Raw genomic sequence first — 23,794 nt, forward strand, 5'->3', positions numbered from 1 at the left:
AGATTCAGTCAAAGAACAAGTCATGTCAACGACAAAGGCACTTTTTACGCAAGGACGCCTTGAATTCCACTGATGATTTGACGATGTTCTCAAATTATAGCATCGTCATCTAAAACCTAAAACGCCAAGGGTCAAGAACAGAAGTCTTCAAATATTCAGGCACTTTTACAATTGTCATTTAAATCTTAAATAAGTAAATTATACAACACTCTTAAAAAGCTGTCCAAGTATAGAAGTTAAGGGTTATACGAAATTTTGTAATTTTCACTCTAAAAATCAACTTCAATACGACTTAAGATTTTATGGAAATTCTTCAATGATTCCACAGAATTTTACAATCTTCAAGTTTCCAAATTCTGGAAAACTATATGGAATCATAATACTGCTTCATGAGGGAGGTGTTAATGCATGATTCCACACAAAAGCAATGCTTCATAAGGCGGTCTCATAGCTAGCCTGCGAAGCGCAGACGCATTTCCGGTCGTCGCTTCTCTCCCTCCGAAAAATAGCTATTTTTCGGAGGGAGAGAAGCGACGACCGGAAATGCGTCTGCGCTTCGCAGGCTATCTCATAGCGTGACATTTTTTGAAAAACAGGAAAAAATTAGCATAGCGTGGCTTTCTCGCAAACAGGAAGTTATAAGATGGCATTTTTGCCGAATTTTAAATACAGTTTTTGAACCAATCAAGAAGCTCACATTTTTACTTCAAAATTGTGAAATTTTTCAGTGAAAAAATATTTATTTGTGACGCCTAAATTAAAGGAGGTTTACCAAGCATGATCTCTTTGCGTGACGACATTATCAGATTTTTACTGGGCTGCCTGTGCGGCCCGGTCATAAATTCGGTTTTCGGTCGTCGCTGTCGAAAAACGGTCTCCCGGGGGAGGGAAGACACGAGGGTCTGGTAACGAGAAACGACGTTCTCGTGTTTGTATCTGTATCTTGCTTAGCTTTTTTCATTAAATTTGTACATGATCTTGTGATCACAATTCTGTGTTTTCGCCCATTCAGCAAGCACGCTATATTGATGTCAGCATTAGCGAGTTTCAGAAACATGCCTTTGAAAATTTTCAGCTCTCGTGATGTTTCTTGATATTTCTTTTACCATTTTATGGAGATGTAAACTGAAGTCACCGCAAAATTGAAACTTAAAAAAGCGTATAATCCATTTATCTCGAAACATAATACTACACATGCCTTATACGACCTTTATTTTCCTAAAGGTGTTTGAATACGAACGAACACAGTCAAAGTGAGGGGCAAAAACAGCATTAATATAAATGAACGATAGGGTTTTAACTAATATAAGGGTCAATTATTGTGCATTGAGATGAATCGCTTGAAAAGAGAGACTTCGCTTGAAGATGTGATCAGAAGTAAACAAAAGCATAATAGTGCGTCACGTTCAGTCTTTCTAATATCCAAGGAGTCACTGTGAAAAGTGTTTCCATATTGTTTAGCTGGCACAAAAACTTCGGACGAGTTATAAAGCGGCATAGTTATCTTCCAAAAAGAAAAGTTAGTCATGGGTGAGACAAACAGAACTCGAGCGAATTTTTAACTCATATCGGTATCAGGTAAAAAATATGTTTGCGATCGTTTCATCTATTTACATTGTTTGAAGTGCGTGCTGATGAACGCAACATGCGAGCGAGAAATCTTTAAACTTTTTTAGGTCACAAAATGCAAAGGATTTTATTCCTTTAAGTTAGAGAAAAATACCATGAGGAAAATCTTAAAACTGAATATTTTTCATTTTTTGGAAAAAATAGTGCGTTTTCATGTGGGCTTTAGACCGCAAATTAGGATCGTCTATTTACTGCACTTTTCACAAACATGCGAATTCTGAAGTTCAGAAGCCGACCGACGATTGCGTTTTTCGCTGCTGTCAATCATCTTAACGGACCTCTTAGGAAACAAAACTTTACTTCACGGGTTCAAAAGGCCATGGTTTGTGATTTGTGGATTTCGATCCGTTTTGTGTGTTTCTCTGTTTCAAGGTTCGTTGCTTGTGATCGTAATTATGATTGAACTTTAGAGTTCGCATGTTTGTGAAAAGTGCAGTAAAGTCTCAGTAAAGTCAGTGAGGCCCCTGGATCAGGCAGGATCAATGGGCAGCTAACTGTCTGTTTTAGTATACTTCTGGTTTTAATACAATACAATATTTCTGTCTAGTGTAAATCAGCTCAGTCTGTCGCATTTTATGCTCGTAGAACGACAACAATTTTTGGAATTTCCGGTTTCGTCAAATTAGTCACGTTATACTGTCACGCTATAGTTTGGGGCACAGAGGGATTGGGGGAGGGGTGGGTGGAAATAATGCAAATTGTTTCCTGCTTAGAATTAATGGCTAACTTGTTTATTTTTATTCATAATGGTGGAATTTAAAAGTTATTATACAGCCCCCACTTAAAAATGGTACTCTTTTTTTTTTTGGGTTACGAACGTCTTTCAAAAGGGTACAATATTCTGAACGAGTTTATGTTTCAGTCTCACATGAGATTCTGCCGCATGCAATGGTCGTCGACAAGGTTTTATGGTAGCCTGAGTGTGTATAGCCGCCCCCTCCCCTCAGAAAAAAATAGTCCCTTTGCAGCCCAGTTAAAAATCGCTTTTCGGCGATTCTTGTTATTTGTTTGAAACATTACATTTTATTGCAAGTCGGCTTCCACACATTTTATAATTTTCTCGAAATGCAAAAACGGGGGGTAAAAAAGCAATGGATTTATGAGTCGGCCTCATGGCGTGGTAGCAACATAAAAATATAATCTTATTCAATAGTATATGAACAATGAAATAGCTAAAGTAATGAAGGAATCAATGGTTATTTTACTTGAAATAAAACGAATTGACGCAAAATATAAAAGGCTTGATTTTGGTGTTATGCTCAACAATAGTTTGTTCTATCCACAGACACCGATTCATTAACATACGAAATCGAAGCTGATGATGTGCATCAAGAGGTTTGGCAAGATAATGATAAATTCGACAATAGCGACTATCAAGAAGATAGCCCTTACTTTGATAGATCCAACAAAAAATAGGCAGTCGGGGACTGCATGTGGCTACTGCTAAATTGAAAGATTTTTCTCATACACGTGAAAGGAATGCGAAACGTTGCCCAGTTGCAAGGAAGCAGAGGGTAAAACACTACATTCACGTCATTTTAGTCAAGGCGGTCAATGATGTGGTGCCTTAGTCACGCAAAGTCACGCAAGCTGTCAGAGATTTTAATCAGTAGAATTTTCGCACTAATCTGTTTTTAATGCATAGAAAAATTAAGAGTTGAAGAGAATCAACGTAAACTCTGCATCAATATACATAAATCACTGCGAATTCACACTTCTATTCTGATCGAAGTTATATTCGAATTGTCTGAACTGGACTGCATCAACAGGGGTTTTTTTGCATGAGCATGCGCGACCGCTGAACAAGCGATGTGCATGGAGGCTCACCACAGGGTTTGCCTTCATCAAAATGGCGCGTCTCAAAGCTATCATAACGATTATTTTGCTCGTTGGTCTTGGCGAATGTGCTCGTCATTTAACAAAATGTGTATTTTGCAAAAAAAAACTCTAACATGGTCTTAACAAAAGCGAAGTAGACCGGCTTTAACATACACGAGCTACTATCAAATTTCATCTCCCCACTTGACCTGGACAACAGCGCGCGTATATGTACTGCCTGAAGGATTGCGCTGACCTCATCAAAGTCTAAACAAAGTGCAGAAACGTTTGTTGATGCAAGTAATCACTTTCAATTTTCTTTGTTTTGAAATGGGAAAGGAAGAGAAATATTAAAAAAAAAACATAGAAAATTTCAGGGAGTGAGTTCGAAGTGCGCGAAAGCCGATGTTCAGTTCAGCAGTGAATTAACATATGTTCTACAATTTTCCCAGCACTTTAAAGCTACAAAATTAAGAGCACACGAGACGTAGATTAGTCACCTGGTGAGATGTTGGTGGTAGTCACTCTGTATGTCTCGAACAATAAAAAAAGTGAATATCAATGAGACACAGTCAAAACTGCATTCAATAGGACCGAAATTAAAGTCCAAACTTGTGACCGATTTTGAGGAAACAAACGGTTAGGTTTTCCAAGAAGTACAGTAAACATGTGATGCCGAACAAAAGTTAATAATCATTAGAACATTAAGTTTTGGCTAAAAGCAAATTCCTGTAAAAGATGCGTTACAATGTTAGTCCACGCAAAAACAAGAAGTTCTACAATTTTCCTATAAACAAACTTTGTATCGCTAAAATACGTAGGGCAAAAACTTTCTATTCCAACTGAAAACGGCGTGGTAGTCGCCCGCTGATCGTTATTAATCCACTCCCGAAATATGGCTAAATCAGCTATTAACAAATTATTGACAGAAGTCCTCTACGGCATAGAGAAACTGATTTACATTAGATTTATAGACAAACACTAAATAAAGAACATTTTGCTCAATAGCTACGCATCAGCAATGCATTCTATGCCAAACTTTGCGGTTCTTATGTATCCGAATTGTCGAATGAGAAAAAGGTGAGAGTGCTTTCATTAAAACGCTAATACCGTCTTGGAGCTACTGTTCGATAGGTCCAGCAACGTTTGATTTGTAAAAAATATTCTGTTTACAATGTGTACAGCTGCTGTACATTTAGGCTTGCAATGGTATAATTGAAGGATGGAAGTTTAGATTATTTTGCTCATAAATTTGGCTTGGGATTATCCACAACGAGGTCCTTGCTATTTTCCGCGTTAGGAACTGCACTTACAGACATGATTTCCCCCGTGTACAATTTTTTTGGACCAAATCTTTGTTCACAAGGCTTTCTGTGGGGGGTGTTTCTTTGCTTGAAAATGGGATCCTGGAAGGAGGTGAACAGGGTAATTTTCCTGTGAATTCTTTTGTTTTTCTGTCAATTGTTTTTCGCTTAAATTTTGTTTTGGAGCAAAGTTATGAATGAATGACAGAGTTAACATGCTACTAAGTATTCAAACGTTCTTTCCAAGAAAAAAGAAATAATCAGGATTTTAAAGTTTGGAGTAAACTTTGGAGTAAACTTTGAGTCTTAATGAAATTTTAGTTGGATCATGTTGATGAATGCAGTTGTGTAGGATGTTCAGTTTCCAATCTTGATCTTCTGTCAGAATTATGAGAGAACACTCACAGATCTCATTCAAACATTATAATTTCATTGTTATTATTGTTTGTTTCTATTCCTATAAACTTCTCATCAGGTCTCCATTTTGCATGAATTTAAATATGTGATATATATTTCAAGGGGTTGTTGTTTCACCGTGAAGTAGTTTTCACTTTGCTTTTTTGATATGAGGTTCAGTTTTTTCTTAGTTGTTGGCTAAGGCCGTGTTGAAGTATCTGACATGTTAACATACTTTACTTTTCATTTCTCTTCAGAAAAGATTGATTGATCCTGAATCAAACAAAGTGCAGCCTCACAAACAAGATTTTTTTGACGAACAAATGTGTACTGAAGGAAAGCATATGTCCCTGACAGTATCAATAAAATTTATTAATGGAAAAATCTGGGTTTTTACTTCTTTGTAGCACTTTAGACTATATGCATATTCACTTTTTTAACCTTTATGTACTAAAAAATATTATCAGTATTTTTTCCAACGAACACTTGAATCAAAGTTCTCTTCCTTTAAATATAGTATTACCCTAATTTTAAAAATTTCTTTATCTTATTCAGATCAAGCACTGTAACCATTGAAAAGAAAAAAGAAAAAAAACCTTGTTCGGTCAAAGACGGCTTTAAAGTTTTGATATTAAAATTGCACCTGTTCTCAATGAAAAGACTGAATGCAGACACTAAACTTCATTTAGCTCATGTTCAAGCTTTTTTTTATAAATTGGAAAGTGTTGCTGGAGAAAAAATATTTGTGCTTTACCTTTTCGGAAATAAAATAATAATAAAATAGCTACCAGGTGTCTAAGCAACTTCAAAGGACCCATAGTGTCTTATTTATCTGCTACATTGAGCTGTGAACATAGCCCGTTCTTCCTAGTGACCGTGCTTTTTTCAGAAAACCGGCGAAATCGCGCGCGCGTAGGAAACGAATCCCATAGGAATAGGTGAAAAAGGATAAAAAAAAAGTCTAGACTATTTTAAAAATATCCGATATGCATTTGCAACTCATATTAAGCTGCAATTAACCTTCTTTCCACTGGAATAAACAAACTATGGAGGTATTGCCGCCATTTTGAATTGGGCAATGTCACGTGGTCGCGCGTCGCCCAATCAGACATTTTTCGCCGATGAAGGTTCGTGCAACAATGTTGCGTCTGGGCATGCGCACTAGCTCTACTTGGTTTTTAAAACGTTATTTAACATGGCGGAAAGTGGCGCGCAATTTGAATTAGCGTAAAAACTCGAAGAAATCACAGCCCTTCTCCTGCCTTCTCTTGATCCACAACCTAGTTTTTCCTCTTTTTACCTCTCTCTAGTCGTCCTGTACAAGCAGCACTAGAGAGCATGCCACAATTTTGCGACGCTAACGGCGAAATCGCTCGTGAACATACCCCATGTTATTTACGTCTGGGACGATAGGAGACTAGGGGCAATAAATATTCGCTGTAACTATTGCGTAAACTGTTGCGTGATGCCTAAATCATACCGTCCAAAAGGACAGCCTAGGAGTACTAGGAACGAGTTTCTGATTCGGGCCGACATCGGAAATTCTCGAAAACATCCAATATGGCGGCTCAATCGTGGTGAAAACTGACAGCCAAAGAAACCGTTTTGTCGCCAGAGAAGCGTGATTTACGGTATTGTTGACGGAATTTTACGGTATGCTTTGTTCTTCGTTCATGGACGAAATTACAGAAACTCATCAGTGACAAGTTCTGTTCAATTTCTACATTACAGATGTACCACAGCAATTAAACTCCACTGATTGTGGTGTCTTTGTCTGTATGGTAGGTTTTGCTATTTCATCACCTTTGAAATGAACGTTATTAAATGGAAAGTCATTTATTATGCAATTACATCAAAATAAATATGAACTTTTAAGTATTATCTATCCAAACAATTTTCATACATCACTACTGTTACTGATTAGTTTGCAAAGTACCTCAGCAGGGGTATAATGCCCAACTATAAGCAGGTATTAAAACAGGGGCACCCAACGTCAATTTTCGGAAAATATCTGTTCAGAAGACGATTTGAGATCTAGAATTTTCGGAACTTTCCTTGTAAAATTTCTTGCTTGCCTGCCTCTCCTAGGATTTTCGAACATCTAAAAAATGGAATAATTGCCCATTTTTAACGGATTTTTACCCTAAAAAGGTCACCTAGAATTTTCGGTAGCCTTTTTCTGGCTGAAATTTTCGAAAACGTAAGTTTTGATCCCTATAATTTTCAGATCACTAGACTTTCAGCTAGGAAATCCGAACAGATGAAAACATTTGGAGGGGGGGGGATAAAAATATGCCTACATTACCGTTTAAATACTAAAATACGTTCAACAATGCTATGTTTAAGTGGTTTTGAACTATATTCGCGTTGGGTACCCCTGTTAAAAGTTCAGACACTAGACAATTTTCAAAAATAAAAACCACTCCTTTTTGGTTATCCTTGGATTTCAAATGTCAAACCAGAAAAAGGGTTTTGCACTTCCCCATCTGATTACAACAACAAGGAATGAATTAAACTATCTTTGTTCAGCTGTCCCCAGCTGGTAGGAAAAAGCATTCAGAGGGCAAGGTACGTGTTACAATGTAACAATAAAAAGCTTCATGTCATGTAGTAATACATGCAAGCAACTGCTGACATAGTTTAGGATGTCCTGCTAGGCGGTACTATCTCTTTAGATAATACAGGCTAAAAGTGCAAGGCATTTTTTACGAAAAAAAACACTCCTGTTTAGTTACCCAGGCCTTTTTGAAACCTAAAGAATGACCGTTTAGCAAAAAAGACCCAGATATGATATCCCTCCTAACAAATGTTGCCAAAACTCAGGATGTCTCGCTGGACGGTACCATTTTCTCCAGTAATACCGGCCAAAAGGACAGGGCCACTTTTATGAATAAAAATATTCCTACACAGTTATCCTAAGCTTTCTCGATCTAATCTCCAAGCAAGCGAGACTGAATGCCGCTGTAAACGCGTTCTTCATAATTGTCTTTTATCAAATCATGGCATGACGTTAAGGTCTCTAAATAAAGGCCCCGAGGGGGTGTCTCATTTTTTGTCTAGGATTACTCTGTCGCATCGTTTCTCTAACTTGATTACGTCTTGGACGTGCGGCTTCGGTTTGCTTCATTTCCCCAAGACAATAACCCCCGTAGTCAAGTATTAGCTGGATAAGTGAGTTGTCAAAAAACCCTCTCAGCTTTCAGTTACAGAAATTTATCTGTTCTTTTCAAAAGGCGAAGTCGCTTTCCTATATTCGATGCCGTTATTTAAAAACAGTTGTCTATCTTTATGCCAGGTAGTTCGTATCGGCTACAGAATCAAGTTGAACCTCAACTGTTCTCACATTAAGATTTCTGCCGTTCAAGCAGTTAGCCCCAAACTTATGCTGTAGGCAATCGCTTGCAGGGACGAGAATCATCAGCAAACGCAAACGCAAACACAACTTACATATGAGCTTCTGGGAACGAAAACTCGAACTTACCCTATGGCTATGTGGAAGACGAACTCAGAGCACTAGCCTAATCACCAATTAACCTACTGCTGCTTTAGCCACGAACACTGAGATAGACTTTACAAAATAGAAGTAGTTGATTATGTAACTGAAAAGAAAGCAGCCTACTTAGCACGGAAACTGCGAGGTACTGTTCTCTGTGACGCAACCAGCAGTCAAATGAAAGTTATGCTGCTTGTTAGCTTTAATCAATGGTCAATTTTCTGTACGAGTCATAGAACCGTGAAATCTCGACATTTTGACACTTTTCCAATCGTGAGGTAATGAACCGTTCACCCGCTAGATCTTTCTTTCTGTTGACACTTGCTTGAAAGGATACTATCTTTGATCCTAGGGCACTTTTAAAATGGATTCAAGATAAGAAGGCAATCATTGCCAAATCATTAATATCGTTTCAGAGGATTATAGATTTTGTTTGATATTAGTTAAAAGTAAATCAACTGCGGTAGAGATACAGTCCAGTTCAGAACATCAGGTTAAATTTTCAAAGCTATTCACGGCGTTGTTTAGTATTGGTCACCCAGTGAACGCCCTTACATAATAAAGACCGCAAGAAAAGGGTGGGCGGTTTTGAGTATTTTTAGAGTCGGAGGTATTCAGTTTTACTGCCTATTAAAAGCCATCTGTGCATGATTTTAAAAAAACCATCGTTTATGATTTTTCAAAAAAACTGCTATCATTAAAAAGTTTGGAAATAAATAAACTGACGATGAATGGCGAGATTTAGAATTTTAGACCAGGCGTCACATTCCCATCTTCAGTTTAGAAATTAAAAGACACGTCATTCATGTTCACTGAACTGGGAATGGACCCAAATGACGTAGGTGTTTTGTAGGAATAAACTTCCTTCGTGGAAACAACATATTTACTGAACGACTTGCCATTTCACTGACTTATTCTAGTTTGGGTTTAAACTAGGGGGGTTTTTTTACTTATAATTCCCAATAGATTAGCATCTCTGCGGTTGCAGTCACCTGAGTTTGACTTTTGGGAGCCAGTTGCATAAATCTCAAACGTGAGACACACCACCTAATCCGTATTTCAAAGAGTACAAATTATTAGCTACTAATGTTCTACTTTTTTCACCACTCTTATATAATTCTATCTCGTTCCAAATGCGCATACTTCTTCAGTTTTCAAAGAACTGACAAAAGTAAATAGAAATAATTTCTATTCTGTTGAAAAACGACTCATCTTTTCCACAACTTTAACCCGAGCCTTTAATACGCCGGTGGAATGCAAACGAAAGCGGGTTTAAAGCGATCAAAGAAGGAGTAAATTCCCTCCAATTACTAGAAAATATAGCGGGAAGCGGCCAGAGAAGTCAGAGAAAGCGTTTCGTCGAGCGGAGAAGATCTGGAAAAGGTACTTGGTCCTGGATTACTGAATTGGGGAAAATTAAAATAACGGATTCTTTGGAGAAGGAAACTGCGAGGTACTGTTCTCTGTGACGCAACCAGCAGTCAAATGAATGTTTATGCTGCTAGTTAGCTCTAATCAATGGTCAATTTTCTCTACGAGTCGTAGAAACGTGAAATGTTGACATTTTGACACTTTTCCAATCGTGAAAAGTCGCTTTCCTTTATTCGATACCGTTATTTAAAAACAGTTGTCTATCTTTATGCCAGGCCAGTTTAGTATCTGCTACAGAATCAAGCTGAACCTCAACTGTTCACACGTTAAGATTTCTACCGTTCAAGCAGTTAGCCCCAAACTTATGCTGTAGACAATCGCTTGCATGGACGAGAATCATCAGCAAACGCAAACGCAAACACAACTTACATATGAGCGTCTGGGAACGAAAACTCGAACTTACCCTATGGCTGTGTGGAAGACGAGCTCAGAGCACTAGCCTAATCATCAATTAACCGACTGCTGCTTCGGTCACGAACACTGAGATACACCTTAGAAAATAGAAGTAGTTGATTATGTAACTGAAAAGGAAGCAGCCTACTTACCACGGAAACTGCGAGGTACTGTTCTCTGTGACGTAACCAGCAGTCAAATGAAAGTTATGCTGCTTGTTAGCTCTAATCAATGGTCAATTTTCTGTACGAGTCATAGAACCGTGAAATCTCGACATTTTGACACTTTTCCAATCGTGAGGTAATGAACCGTTCACCCGCTAGATCATTCTTTCTGTTGACATTTGCTTGAAAGGATACTATCTTTGATCCTAGGGCACTTTTAAAATGGATTCAAGATAAGAAGGCAATCTTTGCCAAATCATTGATATCGTATCAGAGGATTATAGATTTTGTTTGATATTAGTTGAAAGTAAATCAACTGCGGTAGAGATACAGTCCAGTTCAGAACATCAGGTTAAATTTTCAAAGCTATTCACGGCGTTATATAGCATTGGTCATCCAGTGAACGCCCTTACATAATAAAGACCGCAAGAAAAGGGTGGGCGGTTTTGAGTATTTTTAGAGTCGGAGGTATTCAGTTTTACTGCCTATTAAAAGCCATCTGTGCATGATTTAAAAAAAGCCATCGTTTATGATTTTTCCAAAAAATTGTTATCATTAAAAAGTTTGGAAATGAATAAACTGACGATGAATGGCCAGATTTAGAATTTTAGACCAGACGTCACATTCCCATGTTCAGTTTAGTAAAGACCCGTCATTCATGTTCACTGAACTGGGAATGGACCCGAATGACGCAGGTGTTTTGTAGGAATAAACTTCCTTCGTGGAAGCAACATATTTACTGAACGACTTGCCATTTCATTAACCTATTCTAGTTTTGGCTTTAAAATAGGTGTTTTTCCTACTTATAATTCCGAATAGATTAGCATCTCTGCGGTTGCAGTCACCTGAGTTTGACTTTTGGGAGCCAGTTACATAAATCTAAAACGTGAGACACACCACCTAATCCGTATTTCAAAAAGTACAAATTATTAGCTACAAATGCTCTACTTTTTTCACCACTCTTATATAATTCTATCTCGTTCCAAATGCGCATACTTCTTCAGTTTTCAAAGAACTGACAAAAGTAAATAGAAATAATTTCTATTCTGTTGAAAAACGACTCATCTTTTCCACAACTTTAACCCAATCCTTTAACACGCCGGTTGAATGCGGACGAAAGCGGGTTTAAAGCGATCAAAGAAGGACTAAATTCCCTCCAACTACTAGAAAATATAGCGGGAAGCGGCCAGAGAAGTCAGAGAAAGCGTTTCGTCGTGCGGAGAAGATCTGGAAAAGGTACTTGGTCCTGGATTACTGAATTGGGAAAAATTGAAATCAGGGGTTCGTTCGAGAAGCAATATCGTATGATATTCTGACGGTGGCGGTTGACTGTCGAGTCAGAAACGCGGGAATTCACGTAGTTGTTGATTAGAGGGTCGCTGACTGGATTCAGCTGCATGTACGGTGATGCTCTTCAGTCCTTCTCAATTTTCTAAACATCAGCCGAAGCCGAGTAAGTCTATTTTGGGTTCCTTTGTATCGTCTTCAAAAGGATACCTATTATTATTTTAGCACAAAAACGTGTTAAGGTCGACACCGATCATTCGATCATTTTATAAATTCTCAATAACTGCTAATTGTGTGAAAGTGTAATGTTCATGGAGAATGTTGATGGAGATCACTATTTTCTTAGGCCTGATCGCACTGAAACAGTTCAGTTCAGCTCAGCTCAGTGATTAAATATGTGAAGTTAATTGTTTTAAGGATATGAGGAGTGTAACCACAGGAATCAGAGATTTTTAGTAAACAAAGTAATTGCACTTTTGAGCATTGGTCTAACTCAGGTGGTTGTGAGTTTTAAGTTTGATGTTTAGACTTTCTTGTTTGCGTTTTTGCGGTGACTCGAATCTCGTTTTGAAATGCCTGTATTTGATTTTTTTTAAAGTTTAATGATGAGAATTTGTGCTTTAATTGAAATCGAGTTTTTTTTTCTTATGCCATGATTTAAAGGTACTTGAAGTTATTCATAACTTGTGATCAATAATAGATGGTATAATTGTTAAGAACTTCCTTGAATGCATATAGTGTTGTTGAGAGAAGATGGCGATGACCAGCCTTTAATTTTACAAACAAAACTAATCCTAAAGGAAACATTGATGATAGTGCATGTCCAGCATTAAGTAAAACAGTTTGGCCTTCCTGATGCAACAGAGCAGCTTAGCCTTCTTAGGCTGTGGCTCTGTGAGAATTTTAATTTTCCAGGTGTTTCAGAGGGAACTAAAAATGAGGTGTTTGGCCTTCCTGATGCAACAGAGCAGCTTAGCCTGTTTAGGCTGTGGCTTTGTGACAATTTTATTCTCCAGGTGTCTCAGAGGGAAATAAAAAATAGGTTTATTTTTAAGACATTGTTTAAGTATTGAGTTCCCAGTATTGTATCGTGTTGCTCAAGTGCTCTTTCAAATATTGCAAGAGAGCAAGCCCCCTGTTTTTTTTTTTTCGGCTACACCGGCTTGAACACGGGAGATGCCCTTGTTCAAGAGAAAACTTATCGGGCGCCTTTTAGCAAAATCACACCGATATATATTGAACATTTTTCAATTAACAGGGCGAATTAACAGGCCTGTCAATTATATTACCTAATTGTTGCAAATAGAAGTTGCTGCTTTGTTTTGTTTTGGCTCTTTCTTGGCCTTAAAATTGTATTTTTTTAGTTGCTCCAACATTTTTAAAAAACCTCAGCCAAGCCACTTAAGATTGATTTTCAGGCCCAACTTAGGCAAAATGTGTTATTGACATGGATAGTCGTTGAAGGTTAAAATAAAATGGAAAAGAACTATCGCAAAATTGAAAACACAACCAAGACAAATTGAACAATTGAATATTACCGTCTGCTTTCATCACGTAAAAGAATGATGTAAATAACGTACTTCAGTTTGTGAATCAGCTTGACAATCAGTATGTAAAACAGTTGAGCAGCTTTGGCCCATTAAATACCGATCTGTTCAATGAGTTTGATGTTAATAAAATACGTATCCGGTTTTCATTACAAAATTGCTTGCCATGATTAGTATTTTTGACAAAAACAAATGCCCTGGTGAATTGCACTGTCCAGGATCATCCACGTGACGCAGTGTACTTATATGTTCAATCGATCGTATAGTGATGGATAAATTCAGAGTGGAACCATTTACTTACAACGCCTAAGGCGGAAAGGAAGGGTTTAAAGGAGATTTTTAAAGTTTCTTTGTGAACAGGAATTTTGTAATAACAGACCGCAGTTTGGCTAGCACTCTGATATACAGAACTATCTAATTGCACTATCCTTGTCATACAAAGAAGCCAAAACATTTTTTTTTTTTTCATCAAAGGCCCGCTAAAGCCAGGGTTGAAACCTGCCTTTCAAGTCATCGGCAGTGGAGAAGGACGAGTATCGGACTACTCCAATGTAAGAACTAAATATTAATGATCCTCTATGTAAATACTATGGTGAAACATTTTGAATTTTTGCCCTGTAAGACCCTGTAAGCCTTGTTCATAGGACACCTATACTTATACAAGTTTACGGCGGAAAGCGTCTAAAGGTTATGTTTATGCTCGTTTAATACATCATCCGTCATCATCCGTCTAAAACGCGAAATACAAATAATGTATTTTCTTATATCTTTGGCTAACATAAATAAGAGAAGTTCTGAGACATTTTCATTCTCTGTGTGGGTACCTGAGGAGGTCGATTTCGTCGTGAATGTTCCATCAAAGCGTCGGTTTTTCAGGCGACTGAAATCGTCACATATCAAGAATATTGTTTTGCGTGGTAAAAAGCGATAACTTGGTGGTGACGCTACCAGCGAGCTCAGCGCAACTAGAATGACGACGAAAACAAGCAAAGACAAAAACTCTGAACGAGCAGCACACTTTTTGCCAGGTTTCTTTGCTCTTATTTTCCGACTAACGTTTAGTGTGAAAGTTGATTAACCTCTAATATCGTCACGATCGTCGCGACTTCGATTTCGTCGGAAACACCCATACGGCTCTTATTTGGAAACTGAACTTCCAAAAACACGGCTTCAGCAAAAAGATTATTCAGGAACAGCCAAAAAATTTAATCTTAAAGGAAGTGAATATTGATTTTACTGCCGTCATTGGAAGTAATGTACAAGAGAGGTACTGATTTATTGTTGGTAAAATCATTCAAACTTCCGACTACAGCTGCGAATTGAGGCCAAAGTATAACTAAATAAATCGCGTCACAACAACTTACTTTTACATTAGAAGAGCCCCATACACATTAATGTCTTGTGTCCATTATCTCTAGTGATAGTAATGGAATACGCGGAAACTGTGACGTCAAAAAATAAAAAGCAATCGTTGTTCACGTCAGGAATATTTACTTGTACTATTCCAAAAACCTTTAATTCGTTTCAGACTGATTTCTTTTCTTTCATTGAAGTATTTGAAAGCAGTTTAGATCATAAAATATGTCAAATAAATTATGGCTTTGACATATTGAAGAGGCCACGTGCAAGTAGACATTAGACATTGAAACCAAAAACAAAGTCTACAATGTAAGCTTACGTCCATTTTAAAGGATAATTTTTTTTGGCAGTTTAGTCAAATTATTCTGGTAAAAAATGCTGTTTTCCAAAAAAAAAAAAAAAAAGAAAGAAAAAAACCTTTTTGAAAGGTAACGTATGACGCCTAATTTTTGCGTTTTTTTAAACTGATTTTGCGGATCGCTAGTGCTCTTGTATTTCGCGAGGTATAATTTTGTGATTGCTCTCATTTGTTTTGTTGTTGTTGTTGTTTTTTTGCGATTCTTAGCTTTCTGGTCGCAGTCTAAAGCCTCTGTAACTGAATGTGTATAAATTCTTACAGAGAAAAATTAATTGCCGAATACTTTTGATTTCAAATAGAAATGATGATTATTACGAGGCTCCTCTCTTAATACGGAGGATTAAAAATTTTAAGAGATATATTTTTTTGGCTGAACACTCAGTTTATTATGATCTCTCGATGTTTTTGCGCACAGGGATAATGAACAGCTTTTTAAGCAAAGTTACTTTTATGACAAGCAAAAGGGTAATGAAAGCATTTAAAGTTATTTTTTAAGCCCTCGATGTTTTTTACAACGCAAGGTAGCAGTAGGTATATGAAACTCACCTCCGAAATCATAGTGAGAGCCAAGCATTTTCGTTAAACGTCAAATAACGCCCATCATGCAGGAAACAAGTGTTGTATAAAATACGTTCCATTTAGTAACACGTGACCCGATAATCCCTCGAAATAAAGTGGCTGTAAGTCTGGTGTACCACAAATGTTCCTCATACCGATGTGATTTAGTTGATGAATTGATCATTTTAACAATTTTCAGTTGTGAAATCACTAACATTTCAGTTTATTCATTACAGGGATTAGCCGTCCAAAACAAAGAACTTCACATCGAACGACAGTCTACTTTACAAAGACTATACTTCAGTTTCATGATTGACAAACAAAACACAGTTCACCCTCTTAATCCAACGTCGCCGATTTGCGACTCATGGCATCCTACGAAGTCAAGCAAAATCTTTTTTTAGGAGTCGCTACAATTCTGAATACACTTGTAACTGCCCTGGTTAACCTGGTCGCAGCTTACTACCTTCTTATTTACAAGAAATCAACATTCTCTCGAAAGCAATACAATAACTTCCTTATGGGTCTGCAAGCGGTCATGGGAATTTTTCTCCCTCTTACCGGCTACACCTGGACAGCGGTTGCCCATTTGGCTGGTGAGTGGCCGGCGGAAAGTCTCGGCTGTTCATTGGCCACTTTTTGTTTGCTGTTCTGATGGTCATGGTAACACTCGTCATGTCTGCCGAACGATTTATAGCCATGTGCGTGCCGTTTTACTACCAACAACTTATAAACCTTCGAAAAATTAGGATAGCGGTTGGGTATATTTTTGTACATTCTGCAGCACTAGCTATCCTGCCTCTCTTGTTAAAGAGCGTCGAACTGACAAAACATCCCATAGCAGTATGCTTGTACTCGCTTAACTCCAAGAGCAATGGCGAAGTAATCGTTGTACACGCCTTCATTTGCAACTTCTCGCTGTCCATTCTACTTATGCTTGTAATGAACGTTGCAGTGCTTAAAGCTTTGAAGAAAATGAATTTGTCCGTTGGAACTGGGGTTCTTACACAGGTTGCAGGTGATCGCGAGGCCATAATACTCTCTAACCTAACCGGAATTATGGCTCTATCCTATAGCTTGGCTTGGGTTCCAACTTTGGTAAGAAAAAACACTTTGTATAAGTTAATCTTTAAACGAAGATTGAAAGCAGGCCGGGAAAATCTGGGTGGAGGCTATGCCAGGAGTGAGGACTGGGATTTAGGTCACCAAGCCCTCTCGGCCAACCGCTCGATCCGGTACAAAGTTCGAAGTGCGTGAACGACTTTTTCCAGTTCAGTGCCGTTGCTGTTTATACTATACCGGATAGACTGGCGTGTCGGCATGAAAAACTATCCGGTATAGTCTGACACTAACATAGCCTGCTGCTTGCAACTTCAAAAATAATGTTCAGGAGACATATTTGTTTGTCTAGGATCTCTGATTTTGTCATTTACCTGTAATTTTTTTCCTTACTTTAAGTTCCATAGCGATTGAGGGCGAGTAATTGGCAAAATTAAACAAAATGAAATGGACTACCATGACACAGCCCCTTTAATGCACAGGCAAACAAGCAAAGGAACTCCCTAAAATGACTGGCATTTCCTTAAAGGGCTTCTCAAACCAAGTTGAAACTTAGACTTGTCGTAACAATAAGTCATATCATTTCTATCTTTTTATCATAACAATAAGAATGACATTAATATTTCATTGATTTTGTGTTAAAAGAGGGCCACAATTTTGTAAGTTCAAATTATAACTGTCAAATGTTACCCTCTCAATAAAGTCTCCACTCCTATCTCGTGTAGTCTAGGAGAACGACTGCAAAATGGGGCCTTTTCAGAAATGAGCGTAAGAGATAAAAGCAAAAACCATGTGCCTTTGTCCCTGACATATCCTCGCTCTTGTCGCGAAAAGCCAGCGTGGCGCGCACTTAAGTCTGGGTAAATGTGGGTAGGCCCCAAAGAGACGTGGTACACGTTCCCTTGTTTTTTACAAAGGGGCTAAGCAACGACGACAATAGTGAAAACGTCACTTAGAAAATGAATTCACAATGTTTCTAAAATAACTGCTCTTATTCCACGTCATTCAAATGTTGGTGAATTATTCTGGGATTGAATTCTAAAGGACTGTATCTAACATTCAAAAAAAGAATATTATTAGAAAAACATGCAGAGTTGTTGTTTTGCTTATCTAAACCTATTGTTTTTTGCCGTTGTTGTCGATGCCGTCGTCGTTGAGTTGATTAAGCTCACTAACATCACTAGTCTCCCTCGCAGCCGTTTTTTGGATGTCACGGAGTGTTGCGTGACATCTAAAAAACGGCAAAGAGGGAGACTAAAACATCACATGATTGACAACATCTCTCTTCTTTCGCCAGGCTCGAGTGATGCTCATTTATCACGCAAATTGGCGCAGTATATACTTCGACTTGTTCGCGTTTGGTTTGTCAACCGTTGATCCATTTGTGCATCCAATCACCTGTATATTAGTAAGCCGGCGATACAGAGCAGGATATGCGGACGCCTTTAAAGATATCGTGTCGAGAATTCGTGGATGGATTTGCAGCTTCAAGCCTCGAACGAGAGTGGATCCACTTGATTATACACCCAGTGTTTCAAACACCTATAACAGTGGTCTGATTCACTTTACCTAGCAACATGAGTCACGTGTGAATTTAAGAAACAACTGTGATCATTCTGCGCAGTGTGCAACACCCAAGGCGCATGCGAGTGTTTTAAGACTTGATGTAATTCAAGAAACTTAGATAAAAGGACAGCTTTTCGTGTGGACAAGAAAAGCTATTCGGTATAGTATGAACATCTATTCGATAAGTGACGCTCAACTTTAGAGATCGGCGCAGCTTCGCACCGTTACAGAAATCGCGACGAAATCACCGTTCTCATGTGTGAACAGAAGTCCTATCCTGTATGGTTTTCGTGCAGGCGGAAGAACTCTCTGTTTAAACTCGAAATTGCGAGAAGCGCAGGGTCTCACTCGAGAGTGCGAGCAATTTCAGTCTCGCGGCTCAACTTAATGCTCGCGGAGGAATCTTTTGCACTTGAACGGAGTACTAGTTCACAGGTAGCAGTATATTCCTTATAACTTGATAGGGATTACAAAAGAATTGCCAAAGCAACGCAAACGCTTTCAAAGACTTGAATGAGAATACTTGCAGACACCAGTGACAAGCTATGAACAAAAACATGTTACGATGTCACGTGATCTAAACTGTGATCAGTTCGCGGTAATCGCAGCTCCCCCTAGACGAAGGTTAACTCCATGGATCAATCTTGGTAATTTCATGTTGCTAATACCATACTACTGAAACAAGCCTCTCTTTTTTGACAAACACATGTTAATCTCAAGGCAAAGTTATAGGAACGTTACTACATTATAGGAAAACACTCTTCGTTTTGCTTTGACTTCTGCAGAAGTTTTAACAGGATTTACAAGTAACTGTTTGCAGTGTTTGTTTAGAAAAATGCCGGTAAAAAAAAAGTCAAACCTCTGTGTTCATTAGTTTAATTTTCCTGCCAAAACGTTCCTGACAAGTGAGTTGAATTTATCAGCATAGCGAAGGTGGATATTATGCCTTCCTTCTGGCATTAGATGAAGCTTAGATCCTCTGATATTAGCATGTAAGAACTCAGGATGAAAATCTGGAACCAAGGGATCTTTCTGGCCGTGCACCACTAGCGTGGGGCAAGTAATACTCTTAGCCTCGCTTACACAAATGTCCCCTCCCCTGTTAGTATAGTATTGGCTTATACCATCAATCCATGCACTGTGCATCTCTTGAAGACCTTCTTTGCCATATAATGCTAAAATAAACATGCAAGTAAATAGGTTACAGGCCAGGTAGAGCGGCTGAAGGACATGGAGGGGAATCTACTTATAACTGACTCTGGAATCAGAGCAATCAAGAACATTGCTTTAGTACTCCTGCAAGATGGAATCTGTTACAGGATCAAAGGGGAGAACAGCTCTCCACAACTAACGGTTGAGAGGACCAAAAACATTTAAAAGGAATTACTGTAAAATTCTGAAAATAAGCCCCGGGAGTTATATTTTTGAAAGGCCCTTTTTGAGAGGCTTATCTATGGAGGGAAATTTGGGTTTCAAAATCGGTCAGTATAAAACACGGACTGCGGACTGCGGACCACGGACTGTGGACCGGGTATAAAACATGGACTAGGTATAAAATGCAGACTACGGACTGAGTATAAAACACGGACTAGGTATAAAACGCGGACTGCGTACTATGTATATAAAAACAGCCTTAGAAAGGTAAAACTGAGAGAAACGGAAAGCGGGCTTGCATAAAACGGTAGTTCCAGCTCCTTGCCTTACACAAAAACACTCCGTAAGCCGGTCACGCAGTCTATATTCTCCTCATGTTGAGAAGGAAAGCATGCTGCACGGACAAGGAAGGTTAGGGACGGACCATTAGAAAACTTATGGGGGGGGGGGGGCGGGCAAAGTACAAAAAAATATTCGCGCAAGAGAAAATGAAATGAAAAAAAATTCATGCAAGCCAATTAATCCTAAAAAATATTCATGCTATGGCCTAAAAAAAATTCATACAAGGAATTTAATAACGAAAAAAAATTCCTGCGGCTCGAAAATTCCTCTCCCCCCCCCCCCCCCCCATTACCACTTTTCTAATGGTCCGTCCCTTATGCCGCTATTTAAGGCAACTGAAATTAAACTCTGAATTTTATCAAAATAAGGAGTTAGAAGAGAACCAATCGGAGAAGTACCGAACAAAAAGAATAGTATTGGTGTTAGCCGAGTCAATGCCTCTATTCCGTTTCAAATAAAGCATTGGGAATATGAGGAAATGAAGAACTCAGACGAGAAGGTCAATATAGGGGCATTCCGCGGGGTAAAAAAGCAGTATTTAGGGGGGAGGGATTATTCATCTATACGTGAATAATATCCGAAATGAATCATCCAACCCAACGTTATATTCTACTCGATGATTATGACGACATGATTTACACCCTGCTCCTGAACCCCGGAAGGGGGTACTCCCGGGGATTTTTTGGTCGGGTTATGCCCGCTGGTTCTCTAAATCCTTACCCTGTTTCAGAATAAAAAATGTCCGGTTTTCCACACCCGTTTTCAGACCTGATCTCTAAAATCCATACCCATTTCCAGACCTGGCCTAATTTAGCCTGTTCCAGGCTCTCAGATAAAGAGAAGACTACCCAGTTTCCTCCCGTTTTATTTTCGCGCTTTCTTCACTCAGCGGACCCAATTATCTCGAAGCCTGGAACACGCGAGTAGGCCTGATTAGGCAGAAATTATGTCATCATTATATAATTTATTATAGATTAGAGCGCAACAGTAGATCATTCTCTCTTGAGCGCAAACAAAAAATTCTTCAAATGCATTTCAAATTCGCATATTTCTATTTCGTTCTTATTCATTTAGAATTCAAAACCATAAATACATTCGTACATGTACGCTCCCGTAGTTTCCTCGAAAACCATACCCGATTCCAAACCAAAATACTCAAAGTGTTTTCAGACCACCAAAACGGCCCATAAACCCTACCCTTTAGGGCGGCAAATACCTATATGGCTTACATAAGAGAGTAACCCCGGGTCCTGACCCCTTTCATGATTGTTAAAGACCGAGACCATGTCTGAAATGGGTGTAGAAAAAGGCATTTTCGTCAGGCTCTTGATTCAGAGAAACTCCACCAAGAATTTCTATTTTATACCCAGTCCGCGGTCTGCAGTCCGCGTTTTATACCTAGTCCGTGTTTTATACCCAGTCCATATTTTCCAGTCCGCGTTTTATACCTAGTCCGTATTTTATTCCCAGTCCGCAGTCCGTAGTCAACAGTCCGCAGTCCATGTTTTATACTGACCGGTTTCAAAATCGATTGGGCTAGCCGTACAATTGGAAGGAAATTTTTCGTTTTTGCTTTGTTTTGCTTTGTATTTGAGGGCAATTTCCAAGTACAAGCCCCCGGGGGCCTTATATTTGGAGGGGCGATTTAACAGACGGGTTTTTGCGTTAAAAGTTTGAGGGGCTTATATTTGGAGGGACTTATTTTCAAAATTTTACTGTACTTTATTATGTTGTCAAGGAAAGTGTCAGCAAATAGGTCGTCGTTTTCTAGGTCGTCGTTTTCTAGGTCGTCGTTTTCTAGGTCATCGTTTTCTAGGTTGTCGTTTTCTAGGTCGTAGGTCTTCGTTTTCTAGGTCGTCGTTTTCTAGACACCCTCATTTTTATGCATGGGACCCCTCTTTATTTATGAACTATTTATTTAAAGGATTATTATTACAATGAACAAAATGACATTACAAGGTGTTTAGGGAAAGCAGCTCAATCTATCATGTAAAAACACTCCGGTCCAGTTTCTAAAGAGCAGTATAACTGAAGTAGCTGGGCTGGCACTTCATCAACATTGCAAATAGCCTCTCAGCATGTTTAACGGTCGCCTTTTGGTGTATGATGTAAGCTTATCACAAAAGTGTTTAACGACAATATTTACAAAACAAATTCAAACTATGTTTCCATACCTGGTCCAACAGCACGACTTCGCAGGGTTTGCAGCAGATATCCGGTTACATTGTCCATTCTGCGAATCACATCGGCAACTTCTGGTGAAAACTTCTTCGTTTTCTAGGTCATCGTTTTCTAGACACCCAAAAAATGACCATGATATAGCCCCTTTAACATTAAAATGATAGATAGATTGATTTCAAAGTGCTAATTGAAGGTAAATTTGTCTTGAAGGTGAATTTGATCATCACAAGTGATCATGGTATGGCTGCAGTGAACAGTTCTCGAGTTATTGTTCAGGATGAATATGTACCTCAATCCAACTTGGTATTCTCTTATTCTAAATCCCAATAGAGCAGACCATGTATTTGAGCCTTTCTTTCATATTCTACCCATGGAGAGGATGTTAAACAAACTGAAACCATGGATAGTAGAAAGACTGGATAGGAAACTTATGTCACGTGGGCTGATTTCTTATCGCCGATTGGTTGGTTCGTGCTCCAAGCTGGCGTTGGATGGTTTCATCAAGGTGGAAATTTGTGACGAAACGATGGCGAAAATGTGGCGCAAACCAGTCGAAATGTAGGTTTCTTTGCCTGCATTTTGTTCTTTTTCGGATTTTTTAGTGGTACTTTAATTTTTGGTGTGTGTTTTCCCCGTCGTTTGTTGTCTTACGGCGATGGCGATCCTTCAAAGCCACATTTGAACCTTCGAGGTAAGCACTTCTTGTTGTTGTTTAGTGTTATTTGTCCTTGTCTTTGAGAAAATTGTGTCCCAAAAATTGACCTTACCAGAGTCATATTTAGTACACTTAGCGACTGTTTTGGGACGCCTTTGTTATGAAGGTTTCTTCTTGTTTCTATTCTTAACTACGATTGGCAGATGTTTTAAGGAAGGAATTGTGGCATAGGCATAGTTACAGACTGTTATTTTTCAGCCATAAATTTCATTTGAAAATGGCTGAAACTAACTACGGTCTGAGCTGGCTCCGAGCAAGTGTACGCACATGGTGTGTAAATTTCCAATCGACAGACAAGTTTGTGTTGAGAAATGTTTCGCTCAAGTAATATCCTAGATTAACCCTGTTAATTGTTCGTAAAGCAGTTCTCATCTTTCAATGTTGAAATAAAACTACTAAATTATATATCTAGTGAATACAATCGCCTCACATCGCTCCTCGCAGCTTATATTCGAAGGCACTGAAGAGACTCGAAAAAATTTTGTACTTTTCCCTTACATAAACTATAAATAATTTTTGCATCAATGGTAAAACACCTACTGACATCAGTTTGTCCTCCCTTTAGGCTCCTAAGTGTTGTTGTTATTTTTTTAAACAGTGTTTTAGATTTCCTTTTGTTTTTCTTTATTGTAGGATTTGCTCAACACACATAGTCAGTCAATGAAGACAATAAAATTGTGGTCAAGTACTCTTCTCAGAGGACACAAATCAATCAATCTTTCTGTATTAAACAGCGACAAAGTTGCTTTAGTCATGCATGAGAGCCATTATTTATGATCAGAAACTTTATTTATCACTTCTGAAGTGTATTTATTTAATT

At 38.5% G+C, this 23,794-nt stretch overlaps 2 pseudogenes; one reads left to right on the plus strand and one right to left on the minus strand.

Annotated features, from left to right (window-relative positions):
• The first annotated feature begins 16,104 nt into the window (after positions 1 to 16,104).
• LOC140953286 (uncharacterized) lies at positions 16,105 to 16,994 on the plus strand (annotated as a pseudogene).
• A 2,238-nt stretch (positions 16,995 to 19,232) lies between these two features.
• Positions 19,233 to 22,310, minus strand: LOC140953287 (valacyclovir hydrolase pseudogene; annotated as a pseudogene).
• Between the last annotated feature and the right edge of the window lie 1,484 nt (positions 22,311 to 23,794).

This window comes from Porites lutea, chromosome 11 (genome assembly GCF_958299795.1).
Source record: "Porites lutea chromosome 11, jaPorLute2.1, whole genome shotgun sequence".
Classification (NCBI taxonomy): Eukaryota; Metazoa; Cnidaria; class Anthozoa; order Scleractinia; family Poritidae; genus Porites; species Porites lutea.